The sequence below is a fragment of the Canis aureus genome, chromosome 28, assembly GCF_053574225.1.
Source record: "Canis aureus isolate CA01 chromosome 28, VMU_Caureus_v.1.0, whole genome shotgun sequence".
Classification (NCBI taxonomy): Eukaryota; Metazoa; Chordata; class Mammalia; order Carnivora; family Canidae; genus Canis; species Canis aureus.
In genome coordinates, this window is record NC_135638.1 from 10222500 (window position 1) to 10239897 (window position 17398).

At 38.5% G+C, this 17398-nt stretch overlaps 1 long non-coding RNA gene across 2 annotated transcripts in view; it reads left to right on the plus strand.

The window, feature by feature from the left end:
• LOC144300405 (uncharacterized) overlaps positions 1-17398 on the plus strand; it is a 74968-nt gene that overhangs the window by 21778 nt on the left and 35792 nt on the right. The gene's annotated exons all lie outside the window — the stretch shown is intronic.

Genomic DNA, 17398 nt, shown 5'->3' on the forward strand with positions numbered 1-17398 from the left:
GAGGGAGAGCATGAGTAGGGGGAGGGGCAGAAGGAGAAGGAGAGGGAGAAGCAGACTCTGCTGAGAGCAGAGCTGGGTGCTAGGACCTTGAGATCTTGACCTGAGCTAAAGTCAGATGCTTTACCAACTGAGCCACCCAGGTGTCCAACAAACTCTGCTATCTATATTGTTCATTCCTTCAAGAAATATTCACTTATTCCTATGTGCCATTTGCCATACTCAGACAGATAAAGAAGGTTCCTCTTCAGGAGCTTAGTGCCACTGTCCAGCTGTATAACTTTGGGCTATTTAATTAATCTGGTCCTCAGAACCATTTGCAGGAAGGAGCCAAGAGAAGACCCCCAACTGCCAGTCTTGTGGGTCCTCTACCACCAGTGCCCAGGTCACTGTCACTGCACAGCGAGACTTCTGGGTCCCTGTGCTCTGTCTCAACTGAGGAAAGCTACGTGGTGGGTTGGTGAGTGCTACAAGATAATTGTGTTCATAGATTTTTAACAAAATATTCATGATATACCTGTGTTGTTGCCACTTAAACATTAAGTCTGGATGTTTGGGGGAAAATGGGTCCTCTCAGACCCATATGCAAAATGAGGTTTTATTTAATGCTGATCTTTTGAAATCTTCTTGAGAATTGTATACAGGGTATTTCAGTAGAATGTGTTCAACAAAATGCCATTTCTTAATTAAATTTGTAACGGTGATTTTTTACACTTTCTACACTTCTATGAGGCTTATAAGACTCTTGACTGAAAGATTCATTTGTATTTCTCTGAACTGCCTAGTAGAGTGCTTGAAACACAACGGATAGTTACCACATATTTCTTGAATAAATGGATGACTCAAATCCAAGATATTATCATTCACTGTTTTTAATAGGAGGCATGGCCAAAGAAGGAGCTATTGTGAGAAGAAAGTCAGGATTACCTAGACTAGTGTTTGTTAAAATATGGTCAGTGGACTCTCGGCATAAAAACCCCCAAGATAATTGATAAGCATAAATTCCTGGAGCCCAACTGACACCTACTGATTTAGAATCTCCAAGGGCAAATCTGAAAATTCAGATTTTAAAATGCACACTCAAGTGGTTTTTATGGTCACTGGCATGAAATATGGGACTCTCGTTTTACTTTGCACACAATCCCTGCAGCCAGAAAGTATCTTAAAAAATATCTTTAAAAATCATACCATAGTTATGATTAAAGAATAAAACAGGCTATTTGAAACTTACTAGGATTTACATTATAGTAAGGTATAGCTTACATTATACCAAGACAAAATAAGTGAAAATAAGAAAGAGAAAGAGGCAAATAGATAAAGAATGGATTTGGTTCACAAAATGCATGCCACAAAGCCCCATATAGATTCTGAGAGCAGACCATCTATAATGTATAAGCAAATCGGTTATTTAGGGGAGGCCCAATATTCCTGATGCTAAGATCAGAAAAATTTTCTTAGTAAGTCCTTATGGAATAAAATATTCACCAGTTTTCTTTTAGTACATATAACAAAAATATGGGCTCTGGAATCAGAATGTCTGGTTTAAATTCCAACCCTGCTCCTTTTAGCTAGGATAATTACTTAATCTCCGAGTATTGGAATTCTCTTGGGTTAAACCGGGTGACGAGGTGAACCTCTGCAGGCTGTTTGGCCTGAATCTAGTCATGCCTCCTTCTAATTCATTCTCTACACTATTGTCAGAATGGTCTTTTCAAATGAGTCTGATTTTATTTCTTATGCATTTGATTGCTTAGGTAGTCACTCCATACACAAGTGCTTCCATGTGAGGGGACTGATAGCTAGCTTGTGCTCTGCTCACTAGGCTCTTTGCCAGGGCACGGAGCTATGTCCACCTAGAGGAAGGGGTGCTTTTTTATATTTTACACAAAGATACTCTAGGCGCCTACAATGGCCCTACTGACATTACCTAGAAGATAGTGATTTTATTTTAAGTTCAGGTTCACAATTTTATAATCACCTAAACATCTTATAGAAAATGAAGACTCTATCAAGGACATAATCAAGAATGGAATGCCACATCACCTATGTTGGGTTGTGCACTGAAGGGATGATTTTGAGTTGGGCCAATATTTCCCCCTCAAAAGCATTATTATCTAGTTTCTGAAAGATAGCAAAAATGGTAACATCTATTGTCCTTGTGGAGAATCAAGAACCGTTTACTCCTTAAAAATCAAGCCAAAAGTAGCTCATACAGCCAATTATACATCAGTAAACTGGACATGCAAGTCCAGTTTCATTTATGAACCTCTGCTCTGGACTTAGAAGCTTCTCCTATAGATTAAAAAAATTATATTCCTAGAAAGAAAGTAGAGATTTAATATTAACATTTTTATCTTGATTATAAGGTCTGGGTAGATTGGGGTCCTGGTACCTTAGTTTAAGTAGACCTGTCATACATAGCCCTCTTTTTACCCAGGTTGCTAATCCTGAATATTTTATTAAATTGATTAAATCTGAGTATATAATAAGAAAAGAAGCTAATATGATTATCTGGGTGGTAGCAACAGTTGGACTGAAGTACTTATTGATCAAAGGCAGTTGTCCTTCTTGGCTTGCTGTGTAGAACAGCCTTGAGGCTGAAAGTACTGTACAACACATGTTGCTAACTATTGAAGTTGAAATCCCAAAAGAGATGACCCATTCCATGGAAGGGAATACTTTGTTCATCCAGGTGACAGCAACAGCTTCTAAAAAATTTTTTCAAAAAAGTTAGTCACTTTTGCTGGATTGCAAATATGGGAATAATTCTTATTTCTTCTTGCATCTGTACTCTTTGTGATATAACTTTGGTCCTCCTTCCAAGAGGGAGAGCTTCTCTATCAATTCCTGAATATGAACTGGCCTTGTCTATTTTGCCCAGTAGAATGCATTGAATGTAGTGTTTTGCCAACTATGAGCCTATGCCTTGAGAGGTATCATGGACTTTTGTTTGTTCTTTTGGGACACTGCTTAGCTACAATATGAACAAACTCAATCTAGTCTGTCAGAGACAAGCCGTAGTAACTCTGGAGCCATGAAAATGCACCTTACAGACTTCCAAATATAGGGAGCATAATTGATCTAGGGCCCCAGCTACTGCACAATGAAATCCACTGTGGCATTTCTACCAAAGCCATGCTCCTAGATTGTTCCCAGCTAATGAGTGAGGTAGAGATACCAAGAAGTACTCCTGTATCTGATGGCTGACTTTGGCTAATGGGCTCCCTGAGAGATGTGCCAGACCTTCTCTATACTGCATATCAACTTAGGGTGTTTTTTACCTATCCTTACCTCTTTTTCTCCTTCACTTTGAGTCAAATTTGCTCTCCTAGCCTTACCTGGTTTCCTTCTTGGTTTCTCTAACGCAAGCATTTCTCTTAATAAAATCCTTACACATTTAATTATTTCTTGGCATTTGCTTCCCTCTCTTTTAGCTTTATTGACCTTTCTTTCCTTTTTAAGATTTTACTTATTTTTTTAAAGATTTATTTACTTATATATGAGAGAGAGAGAGAGAGGGAGAGAGAGAGGAGAATGAGCAAGAGAGAGAGCATGAGCAGGGAGAGGGTCCGAGGGAGAGGGAGAAGCAGACTCCCCCCTCTGCAGGGAGTTGGACATGGGTTATGGGGCTCCATCCCAGGACTCTGGGATCATGACCTGATCTAAGGCAAGTACTTAACTGACTGAGCCACCCAGGCACCCCTTTATGATTTTAAATACTCTCTATACCCAATGTGGGTCTTGAATTCACAAACCCAAGATCAAGAGCATGCTTTACTGACTGAGCCAGCCAAGTGCCTCTGGCATTTGTTTTTCAAAGGATTCCAACTATCCTACCAACCAAGGCCCCAAATAAATAGGAAAGCATGGCTAACCTCAATACAGCTGTTTACCGAAACTGCAGGGTATCGACACATGTATGACTTCAGCAGACAGCCAGAACTGCCTCACTGGACTCAGCATAAATTGTCTACTTGCAGAACTGTGAACCAACTAAGTGGTGGTTGGGAGCCAGTACATTTTGAGGAGGCTTGTTTTGCAACAATAAATAAATGATACAGCCATAAATACTAGGATCAAAAATAAAAAAGGAAAATTCAATGGGGGTAAGTATCATATGTTTAAGAAAAATAACTGATACTAGAAACATAAGTTCTGTTATAAGGGTATCAAATGTGCTGCAAAATTTCTCCAAAATTATTGGCTTTGGATTATAATTAAGAGGAGTTCAAAATTGGGTGATATGATTTCATTATTTTACTACCTATGATATGCTGGTATTTTTCATTGATAATTTGATAAATTCATAGTTCAGTTCTTTTCCTTCTTTTTCCAATCATAAGTGCTTGGACACCTACGGTTCTGCCTTTATTTATTTGCAAAATTAAAAGCTTTGTTTCTATAGGTAATTTCTGTTCTAAGTTTTAGAGAACTTGTTATTAATAATGTTAACAATCCTAAAATTCATGGCAGGATAATTGAAATTTTATTCTATTTATTCATTATACTCCATTTCATGATTTTAAACTGCATTTCAAACATTTTTTTAAAAAATATTTTATTTATTTATTCATGAGAAACACAATGAGAGAGAGAGGCAGAGAGACATGGGCAGAGGGAAGAGAAGTGTTTCTACATGGTCATATACTTCTGTGCATATCTGTCTATACAATATTTTTGTAGTTTATGTTTTTGTTGGTGTATTACTTGGACTTTATCTAGAATATTTAAAGAATGAGTTGCTCTCAGTAAATGAACTTTCTAGATAGCTTCTTTTCTTTCAGGAATAACTTTTTTAAAATTAGGATTTGTTGGAACTTTTTGAATCTATTTCAAATACTACTCTGCCTTTTTTAAAGTAAACTGAATATTGGGCAGCCCAGTGGCTCAGTGGTTTAGCACTGTTTTCAGCCCAGGGCCTGATCCTGGAGACCCGGGATCGAGTCCCGTGTCAGGGTCCCTGTATGGAGCCAGCTTCTCCCTCTGCCTGTGTCTCTTGGTGTTTCTCATGAATAAATAAAATCTTAAAAAAATAAAATAAAGTAAACTGAATATAATTTAGCATTTTCTTTCTTTTTTTAAAAAATATTTGTTTGAGAGAGAGATAAGCAAGAGAGAGCATGAGTAGGGAGGATAGGAAGAAGCAGGCTCCCCACTGAGTAGGGAGCCAGACTGGGGCTCCATCCCAGAACCCTGGGATCATGACCTGAGCCAATGGCAGATGTTTAACTGACTAAGCCACCCAGGCACCCCCATTTAACATTTTCTTAAAGACTTGGTGTCTTCATAAAAATTTATCATTTGAGTCTGTAGAAGTATTATTACTTGGCATTAGAAAATTGACATTTTTCTGATCCTAAGTACAACATGCAAATCATGGAAAGTATGAACAATATACAAAAAGAAATAAAATTAAAAACTGTAATCTTACTATTCAGATGACACCATTTACTATTAGCCTTTGTCATAGATCTTTTTTTTTTTTTTAAGATTTTATTTATTTATTCATGAGAGACACACAGAGAGAGGCAGAGGGGGAAGCAGGCTCCCTGCAGGGAGCCGTATGCAGGACTCAATCCCAGGACCCCGGGATCCCACCCTGAGCCCAAGGCAGACACAACCGCTGAGCCATCCAGATGTCCTATAGGTACTTCTAACAAAATATCTCCTATCTTTGCTTTGCTTTCTTGCTGTGCTTGCTCCCGTTTCCCTCATCTCTTTCCCCTTTCTCTTCCATGGCCCTCTCCTCCTCTTCTTCCTCTTTCTAATTCTTGGTGTTTCACATTCTACTACCCTTAGACCTTTGTCCTTAGCATGTGCCTCTTCTTTATTTTATTTTATTTTATTTTTTTAAAGATTTTATTTATTAATAAATAAATTGAAATAATGAAATGAAAGACACAGAGGAGAGAGAGAGGCAGAGACACAGGCAGAGGGAGAAGCAGGCTCCATGCAGGGAGCCTGATGTGGGACTCGATTCTGGGACTCCAGGATCATGCCCCTTGGCCGAAGGCAGGCACTAAACCACTGAGCCACCCAGGGATTCCCGTGCCCCTTCTTTATAGTTTGTTTAGAGGATTGTTTTTCCTCTCCTTATAAAAACCAAAGCATGAACACATCATGTTTATATTCTTAATGGGTGTATCAAGCATATCTACAGTACAAAGAAGTCCATGTTTATTGAGGGTAGGTACTAGTAGTGACTAGTTACCCTTTGTCTAGACACATTCATACCTGCAGAGATGATTTCCTGAGGGGTCAAAACTGCCAGGTAGGATGTATTCACCAATATATAAATCACAGCCACCATGGGAAGAAAAAATGTTAGAAAAAAAAGCAGTAAAGTCTGAGACTGGTCTTAATTTTCTTTTTAAAACTTTATAGAATTCCCAAGTTTTGAATAAGGGACATGACCTGAAGAATACTAATTTCCACATTTAAAAAAAAAAGATTTTATTAATTTATTTGTGAGAGACACACACACACACAGAGGCAGAGACACAGGCAGAGGGAGAAGCAGGCTCCATGCAGGGAGCCTGACGTGGGACTCGATCTTGTGTCTCCAGGATCACGCTCTGAACCGAAGGCGGCACTAAGCCGCTGAGCCACCCGGGGTGCCCAATTTCCACATTTTTTATATAAATAGCTATATACTGAGCCTTAATGATGACTAAACTGTGATACATCCAACTGGTGCAGAGAAGAGTAAATCTGATTCCAAAATACAAACAAATCAGCTATATATTTCTCTATAGGATTATAGGCAATACTTTATGCTTTCTACAAAAGTATTTCAGAGATGGATGTACCTGCTATGTTGATCAGGATTGATGTGCCAGCATATGCAAACAATCCTTGAAGTAAGGCTTCTGCAATCTGTAAGGCACCCGGAAATTCAGCGTCCAAAGCGTTCTCAAACCTGGCCACATTCTCCTTTTTCCCAGTCCCTAACTGCACAATCGCAGTAAGAGAAATGAAACAGAGGACAGCCATTTTCACCAAAATACTGATAGTTTGAAACCAAGCCACAGTTAGCACCCCTCGAGTATTCAGAAGTCCCAATGACCACAGAATGGCCAAAGCTAGACATTTCTTTGGTTGCTCTGGCGCTGGGCACCTGGTATAGAAAGGCTGAATTATATAGGTTATTATTAAGCTTTGAGTAGCTATTCCTAAGGGGTAAATAAAAAGTTTGATCCAAAGACTGAGGAAAGCGACAGAGGAGCCAAGAGATCTTTTGAGGAAATAGTAAGGTGCTCCACTTCTAGGGAAGGTTGTCCCCAGCTCTGCAAGACTGAGAGCGGTGATCAAAGTCAGAACAGCACAAGCAGCCCAAATACTCAGGGAGACAGCTATATTCAGTGAGGAATATTTTAATACCCCTTTAGGAGACACAAAGATTCCTGCACCTGTTGTGACACAAAATAATAAAATATTTCCATGGAAAAATCCTATTTCCCTCAGGAGTTGCATGTTTTTTCCTTTTCCCTTTTTTTTTTTTAATCCTAAAAAATGCTCTAAAAATTTCATGTGGATTGATTACTTTTATACATTTCCCACATGATTCTTCTGCAACACACTTTGTTGACTTAGCTATCATCCTTACATAAGCATTTTTTTGCACTTTGTTTTAGAAATGATTAACTTGTGAATTGTTCTAGGGTTTTGTGAACTCTTTTAAAGAGTTCCAGAGTTAAAACGTTTCACGTTAATTATTTAAAAATTCAAATATACCTCGTGAGGATTGCACAACATTGTGAATATAATTAATGCCACTGAACTGTACACTTAAAAATGGTCAAAATGGAAAATTTTAGGTTATGTATATTTTACTGTAAGTTTAAAAAGTTATTAATGTAATATACCAAAAACTCCATCCAAGTGTACAATTTAAAGGGATGAATTGTATGGGTACAGGAATTTCAATAGTATAGGAATCTCAACAAATCTGTCTTAAAAAATCACATATGCCACTAAACAAGTTAGTCACAGCTAATTAAGAAAGATTTAAGTTTTGGGCAGAGGTTTTTTTCTTTAGAGGTATAACATTGATATTATATAACTTTGAGCTAATACTTTTGAAAGTGTATTCTAAAGAGAGGAACTGAGTTTAATATAAAACATGTAAACTTTAAGTAGGCCAAGGTTTGAATCCCACGTCTGACACTTAGTAGCTGCTGCATGATTTTTTAATAAGTTGTCTTATTTCTTTGAATTAATATTTCCTCATCTGTAAAATGAGGATAATAATTTCATTTTATTGGAGAGTCATTTCCATGGAACTGAATAAGTGACCTCTGTGAAACACTCATTGAAGTACTGACCTGTCATGGCTTAATAATTGCACTTGGGTGTACTGCTGCCTACTAAATTATCCCAAAAGTTAGTGACCTGAAAAACATTCTCTTACAGTTTCTGTGGGCAGAAACTTGGATGCTGGTACCTCGGACGCTTGGCTTTACGTGTCTCTTAAAGCTGGCTGGAACTGTAGTCATCTCAAGGCTTCTCTGGGGAAAAATCCACTTCCAAGTTCATTCATATGGTTGTGATTCAGTTTACTGCAGCCTTTTGGACTAAGAGCCTCAGTCTCAAGCTATCTGCTGGGGGCCTTCCTTCATTCTTTCTGTGTGGGCCTCCTCATAGGGCCGATCATAGTGTGCCATCTTGTTTGTTCCATCAGGGACAGAGAATGATAACAAGACAGAAGTTTTAGAAGTGGCATCCCTTCACTTTTGCTGTATTCCATTAATTGGAAATAAAAATTCACAAGTCCTGCCCACACTCAAGGCTAGGGGATTACTTTAGGCCATTGATACCAGGAGACAGAGGCCATTTCGGCCATCTTAGCAGTATAGATTAGGTTGTATATAATAAAAATATATTGTAGAAGTACTCATTCTTTTATTATAATTAGATTAGATATCAGTATCATCCCGGTAGATATAAACCTGTCTATTAATAAATATATTTAGGAGCTCCCAGGTCCAGTGTAAGATCTCATATTTAATTATGTAATATCCAAAATATGCAGGATACAATAGAAAATCATTCATTATACCAAGAACCTGGGAAATCTCAACTTGAATGAAGAAAGACAACAGACACCAATATTGAGACGACACAGAGTTTGGAATCATGTGGCAAGGATTTTAAAGTAGCCATCATAAAAATTCTTCAGTAAGCTTGTGCAAATATGCCTGAAAATAGTGACAAAATAGAAGGAGCCAGATGACATAAATATATAAAGGGAAACTAAATGGAAATTTTAGAATGGAAAAATATAATAAATTAAAAACTCCATGGATGGGTTCAACAGCAGAATGGAGAACACAAGGAAAGAATTAGTGAACTTGAAAATAGAACAGTAGAAATACCCAGTTTGACAATAGAAAGAAAATGGATTAAAAAAAGGAATAGAATCTCAGTGATTATTGTGGGAATATAACACAATATCTAACACATATGTCACTGGAGTTCCAGAGGAGAGGAGAAAGATGGTAGGCCTTAAAAATATTGAAAGAAATGACATCTGAAAATTTCCCAACTTTGTTAAAAGATATAAAGTTACATATATAATACACTGAGTGAGTCCTAAACATAATAAATCCAAAGAAATCCATCCCCAAATAAAGTCATAATCAAACTTCTAAACACCAGAGATAAGGAAAAAAATTTGAAAGCTACAAGACAAATGACTTCTCACTTTTAAGAGGAGTACAATTTGAATGTATTTAGGCCACTAATGTCTAAATCACATGTGTAGCTTGTGTCGCAATATAAATGTTAATACATCCAACACATGTTTTTTATTAACTTATACATTCATTCACCCATTATTTGTTTGTAGCAGAATAAACTATAGAGAAGTTAATTTATGTTTTGTTTTTGTTTTGGTAAATTGTTTATTTTCTTTTAATTTTTCTTTTAGTAGATTTTTTGTTTTCAACAAAAAGTTATTGAGCACTTGACTATATGCAAAGCTCATAGCAGGCAAAGACTTTTTGTATTCTAGTCAGGACAGACATAAATACTTTTATATCTTAGGGGAAAGAGAAGTAAACACACAAGAAACACATGTGTATAATATGTCAGATGATGATGACTGATGAAAGATGATAGGGGTGGTAGTAATGGTGGTGTTTGTGTGGAATGGAAAGGTTAGCAGTTAATAGATAATATTTTCCTAAGCACAGGGATACTTGAGAAAAGTTTTATGCTTAATTGAACTTATTGCAATTGGAGATAAATGAGTGTTTTGCTGATGTTTCTATTTGCTGATTTCTTTTTTTTTTCCTTCTTTTTTTTTTTATTATAAAAATTCCCAGTAAGAAAGAGGTTTTATATTTATAACACTAACCAAGTAACACACACACAAATGTATACATATGCATATGTGTGTGTGTGTGTGTGTGTATGCGCACACACACACAGGAAAGCCGAAATCCTTGGTGTTGGTAGTGATCTCTCCTTTCTCATTCATGATTTTATTAATTTGAGTCTTCTCTCTCTTCTTTTTAATAAGGCTGGCTAATGGTTTATCTATCTTATTAATTCTTTCAAAGAACCAACTCCTGGTTCTGTTGATCTGTTCCACAGTTCTTCTGGTCTCGATTTCGTTGAGTTCTACTCGAATCTTTATTAACTCCCTTCTTCTCTTGGGTGTAGGATCTATTTGCTGTTTTTTCTCTAGCTCCTTTATGTGTAAGGTTAGCTTTTGTATTTGAGTTCTTTCCAGTTTTTGAATGGATGCTTGTATTGCGATGTATTTCCCCCTTAGGACTGCTTTTGCTGCATCCCAAAGATTTTGAATGGTTGTATCTTCATTCTCATTAGTTTCCATGAATCTTTTTAATTCTTCCTTAATTTCCTGGTTGACCCTTTTATCTTTTAGCAGGATGGTCCTTAACCTCCACGTGTTTGAGGTCCTTCCAAACTTCTTGTTGTGATTTAGTTCTAATTTCAAGGCATTATGGTCCGAGAATATGCAGGGGACAATCCCAATCTTTTGGTATCGGTTCAGACCCGATTTGTGACCCAATATGTGGTCTATTCTGGAGAAAGTTCCATGTGCGCTTGAGAAGAATGTGTATTCAGTTGAGTTTGGATGTAAAGTTCTGTAGATATCTGTGAAATCCATCTGGTCCAGTGTATCATTGAAAGCTCTCGTTTCTTTGGAGATGTTTTGCTTAGAAGACCTATCGAGTATAGAAAGAGCTAGATTGAAGTCACCAAGTATAAGTGTATTATTATCTAAGTATTTCTTCACTTTGGTTAATAATTGATTGATATATTTGGCAGCTCCCACATTCGGGGCATATATATTGAGGATTGTTAAGTCCTCTTGTTGAATAGATCCTTTAAGTATGATATAGTGTCCCTCTTCATCTCTCACTACAGTCTTTGGGGTAAATTTTAGTTTATCTGATATAAGGATGGCTACCCCTGCTTTCTTTTGAGGACCATTCGAATGGTCAATGGTTCTCCAACCTTTTATTTTCAGGCTGTAGGTGTCCTTCTGTCTAAAATGAGTCTCTTGTAGACAGCAAATAGATGGGTCTTGCTTTTTTATCCAGTCTGAAACCCTGCGCCTTTTGATGGGGTCATTAAGCCCGTTCACATTCAGAGTTACTATTGAGAGATATGAGTTTAGTGTCACCATGATATCTATTCAGTCCTTGTTTTTGTGGATTGTTCCACTGAACTTCTTCTTAAAGGGGAATTTTAAGAGTCCCCCTTAAAATTTCTTGCAGAGCTGGTTTGGAGGTCACATATTCTTTTAGTTGCTGCCTGTCTTGGAAGCTCTTTATCTCTCCTTCCATTTTGAATGAGAGCCTTGCTGGATAAAGTATTCTTGGTTGCATGTTCTTCTCATTTAGGACCCTGAATATATCCTGCCAGCCCTTTCTGGCCTGCCAGGTCTCTGTGGAGAGGTCTGCTGTTACCCTAATACTCCTCCCCATAAAAGTCAGGGATTTCTTGTCTCTTGCTGCTTTAAGGATCTTCTCCTTATCTTTGGAATTTGCAAGCTTCACAATTAAATGTCGAGGTGTTGAACGGTTTTTATTGATTTTAGGGGGGGGATCTCTCTATTTCCTGGATCTGAATGCTTGTTTCCCTTCCCAGATTAGGAAAGTTTTCAGCTAGAATTTGTTCAAATACATATTCTGGCCCTCTGTCCCTTTCGGCGCCCTCGGGAACCCCAATTAAACGTAGGTTTTTCTTCCTCAGGCTGTCGTTTATTTCCCTTAATCTATCTTCATGGTCTTTTAATTGTTTGTCTCTTTTTTCCTCAGTTTCCCTCTTTGCTGTCAACTTGTCTTCTAGGTCACTCACTCGTTCTTCCACCTCGTTAACCCTCGTCGTTAGGACTTCTAGTTTGGATTGCATCTCATTCAATTGGTTTTTAATTTCTGCCTGATTAGCTCTAAATTCTGCAGTCATGAAGTCTCTTGAGTCCTTTATACTTTTTTCTAGAGCCACCAGTAGCTGTATAATAGTGCTTCTGAATTGGCTTTCTGACATTGAATTGTAATCCAGATTTTGTAACTCTGTGGGAGAGAGGACTGTTTCTGATTCTTTCTTTTGAGGTGAGGTTTTCCTTCTAGTCATTTTGCTCAGTGCAGAGTGGCCAAAAGCAAGTTGTATTGGGAAAAAGAGAAAAAGAGAGGAGAGAAAGAAGGGAAGAAAAGAGAGAAAAAAAGGGAAGAAAAAAAACGAAAAAAAAAAAAGAAGAAAAAGAAAGGAGAAAAAAAGGGGGGTGGGGGAAGGAAACAAATCAAAAAGCAAAACAAAACAAAACAAAACAAAAAAGAACCACGGGGGAGTATCTTCTGAATCTGTGTACTTTAAGTCCCTTGGCTTCTCCTGGAAGTTGTCAGTCTAGCTGGTCTTCTGGGGGAGGGGCCTGTTGTGCTGATTTTCAGGTGTTAGCAGTTGGGGGAGCTGCTGTGCCCCTGCCTGGTGCAGGGCTCAGTGGGGGTTGTTTACCCCGTGAGGCCGCAGGAGGAACAGCCCCAGTGGCGGGGCAGCTCTGGAAACCTGGATTCAGCTCCGGCAGGAACTCTGTCTGCAGGGCCTGGAGGCTCCGGGGCGGGGCCGCTGATGTGCTCAGCTCGGGGCAGGAGCGTCCTCGCTGTCCTGGGCCCTCCCGGCCTCTGCCTGTCCCGGGGGAGGCCGGATCCTGGGCTGTGTCCCGGCGCCCTGTGCTCCGGGGCCTGCGCTGGTGGATTCGCGCTCCCGGGCCGCGCAACCCCCTCCGCGGAGCCGCCCCCGAGCCCCCCCGAGCTGCTCCGGGTCCCGCCGTGCGCGCTGCAGCCCTTAGGGAGCTCGGCGCACTCTCCCGGGGCGCAGGTGTCTGTTACTGTCCCCGGGAGCCCGAGGGCATCCCCGCCCTCCTGGGTCCTGCTCCAACTCCCCGCGAGCCCCTTTCCGCCCGGGAAGGTCGGTGCAGCTCCTGCTCCTCCGGGACGGGGCTCTCCTGTCCTGGGGACACTCGCCCCGGCCTCAGCCCGGCTCCTCGCGGGGCCCCTCCCCCTTGGAGGCCTTTGTTCCTTTACTTCTTTTTCCCCGTCTTCCTACCTTGATAGATGCGCGAACTCTTCTCACTGTTGCATTCCAGCTGGTCTCTCTTTAATTCTCAGGCCGAATTCATAGATTTTCAGGATGATTGGAAGGTTTTCTAGGTAATTTGGTGGAGACAGGTGATTTGGAGACCCTGCTCTTCTGCCATCTTGCTCCTCCCCCCTATTTGCTGATTTCTGATTGAAGGATGTTCTTAAGCATGCTGTAGCTGGCAGTCTGGGTTATTTCTTGTATAACTTGTAATTTTTGAATTAGAGCTTCACTCATGAAAGAAAGGGAGCTAGACTTGGGCCAGTCCAGGTATATAGAACTATGAAGTATTTAAGCTTACGGGCAAGAATATTGGCATCGGAGGTTTGAAATGATTGAATATTCATATATTTTTAAAGTAGACACCGCACAATTGCTGATGGATTGGATGTGGGGTTGTGAGAGATGGACAAGAGGACTGACCAAAGTGTGTGGGCCTGGCAATTGGAAGAATGGATTTGTCTTTATAGTTATCTATTGCACAAATACATCTATTTGCCTTTTGGAGAACATTTTTGCACTATTAAATTCAAAGCAGCAGTGAACATGCTTTACAGTTTATTCTTAGATACATGTTTGAGTTTCTCTCGGATATTCATAAAGGAGTGGAATTGCTAGGTGACATGGTACTGTTGTTTTATTAGATGCTTTCAAATTTCACCTCTGACAACACAATATTGTCAGACTTAAAAGTTTCTGTTGATCTGATGGATGTGAAATTATATTTCAAAAGTATATTAGTCTTTGCACATATTATACATTTTTATTCTATTTTCTGTATTTTCCATCTTTTTTCTTTTCATGCTTCTGTCTAGGTATTTTACTTGATGTTCTTCTAGTTCACCAATTACATGTTGTCAAATGCTTCTAGGGGAAAAGTGATGTTAAATGTCAGGTTCACCTTTCTAGGTTTCCTTTTTCTCTGGGACTCTGACTCTTTAAGCCCTTGCTGCTTTGATTTATTTCGAATGGTTTCAAAGAGACATTTTTATATTGAATACAGCTTTTTATTGTTTTTGGTGGGAGGTTTGTTTTGATAAAAGCTAGTTCACTCAGTTGGAAGCAGAAGTCTCTTTATCTCAAGCCTCAGTAAATTTCATTATCATGCCCAATTGATTAAACTATGTCCAAATAGCTTTGATACTTTTCCTTTACTCTTTATATCCAATCCTTCACCAACTCTTGATTCTATTTCCAAATCCTATCTATTTCTGATTATATGTCTGATTCTCTGACAAGTATCTTGGTCTGAGCCACTATCATTTTCTTTTAGGTAATGGCAAAAACTCTTATCTTCCTGCTTTTAGCCCCTGTCTTTTCCTGATCCATTCTTCAGGAAAGGATAGAATATTCTAAGAGTAAATGTTTTAATGCCTTTTTATTGTTGTTGTTAAATTTAGGCTTAGCATCATGTTCATTTTGCTTTTATTTTTTTTTAATTTATTTAATTTATTCATGAGAGACACAGAGAGAGAGGCAGAGACACAGACAGAGGGAGATAGAGAGGCAGGCTCCTCACAGGGAACCCGATGTGGGACTCGATCCGGAGACTGGGATCATGCGCCCTGAGCCAAAGGCAGACGCTCAACCACTGAGCCACCCAGGCATCCCCATTTTGCTTTTAAAGTCTAAACTTGTAAATTCTAAAAATTCGCTTGTAAGTTTAAGCATATCCTTACTATTTGATGTTGGTGTATAACTAATAAGTGATCTTAAACCCAGCTTTATTGCTTAATAATTATTTACCTAATGATACAATATATTGATAATGATTTAGTTCATAGATAGTGAGTTTTGATGTCTTTTTTCTTTTCCTTTCTATTGTTTTTAAATCCTTTTATACCTAGATCTATCTTACAGAGATCAGTGTAAAAGAATGGTTATAGCAGTGTTGTTTGTCACTGTAAAAAATTTAAAGCCATGTAAATGTCCATCAGTAGGAAAATGAAAATATGAATTTTGCTACATTCACATGATGCAGTATATCAAAGTATTCAATATGAATGAAGGTGAGATTAATGTTAGCATGTGTATATTTAAAAAACATAAAATTGAACAAAAAAGACAACTTGCATAATATATATATAGCACATAACCATATAATGTTAAAATGTTAAAAATGAATGTTATATTATGTATAAATATGTACATATGTAATAAAAATATCATGATATTCAACATAAGGATTACCTCTAGGGATACGTGGGGAAATGGGAAGGGAGAGATTGTGCATCAGGTTCTTCAACAATATTTGTAGTGTTTAATTTCTTGAGTATTCATGGTATTTATTATATTATTGTTTATATTTTAAAAATGAACTATTACTTTAATCATCACTTATATCCCCTGCTTCCAACTCTCCAAATGCTTCTATTGCCACTAGAATAATATCAACATAACAAGGTCGATGAGTTTCCTATTTCTCCAGTATCCTCTCATTTTCCTCTCTCCTTGTTCAGACACTTCAATCACTTTATTCCTCACATCTTCCACCAATTCTTAGCTTTCATGCCTTAAGCAAGTTACTTCTTTATGTCTATTTGCTCATACGTAAAATGTGGATAATAAAAGTACCTATCTCATTGGGTTGTGGTGAGGATTAAATGTATTAGAATATAAAAAGTTCTTGGAACAGTACCTGGCATATAGGATAAACTTAGTAAATATATAAACAGTTAGCGTTGTTATTACAAATAACACTGATGACATAATTCAATCATGAAGGACATTTCAGAGGAAGTGATATATTTTTTTAAAATTTCTTTTTATTGGAGTTCAATTTGCCAACATATAGCATAACACCCAGTGCTCATCCCATCAAGTGTCCCCCTCGGTGCCCGTCACCCAGTCACCCCCACCCCCCACCCACCTCCCCTTCCACCACCCCTTGTTCGTTTCCCAGAGTTAGGAGTCTCTCATGTTCTGTCTCCCTCTCTGATATTTCCCACTCATTTTCTCTCCTTTCCCCTTTATTCCCTTTCACTAGTTTTTATATTCCCCAAATGAATGAGACCATATAATGTTTGTCGAGGAAGTGATATTTAAACTGAGAATTTAAGTGGCAGAGAATGAGAGGGAGGAGAATTCTAGGCAGGAGGAAGAGCATATGCAAACCCTCTTAGATGAAAAACAACTTGGTGTGCTCATGTACTGAAAGGTGTTGTGGCTGGACTGTAGAGAGTGAAGGGGCAAGTGACAGAGGAATAATCAAGTAGGGTCCTTTAGTTTATAGCTTACAAAATTATATAATAATGGGTATTATATTTGTACAGTAAGCTCAGGTAGGTCCTGATTGGGGTCATCAACCTCCAAAGTGGTCCATAATAATCCTTGTCTCCTGGTATTCACTATTCTTGTGTCGTTTTCTCTCATATTGTGCTAGTACCAGTGTTGTTCTATGTGACAAAAGAATACAAAAAAAGAGATGGTATGTCAATTACAAGATTATGTTTTTTTTTTACAAGATTATGTTATAAAAGGCAGTGAAGCTTCTGTTCCCCTTCCTCTCCTGTCCCATCCTCTTCCCTTTTTCTCTCTTTTTCCCTTTCCCTGCAGTGGAGGGGGATACGTTGGTCATGTCATGAGGACATTTTATGGGGAGATTCAGCTGGTGAGAAACTGAAGCCTCTTGTCAGGAGAATGTGAATGAACCATCTTGGAAGATCTTCTAGCTACAGTCAAGCCTTCAGGGTTGTAGTCCTAGCCCTCATGATTGCAATCTTGAAATACTCTATTCAGACCCACCCAGCTAATGGTCTTCCAATTCCTGACAGAAAATATGGGGTAATAA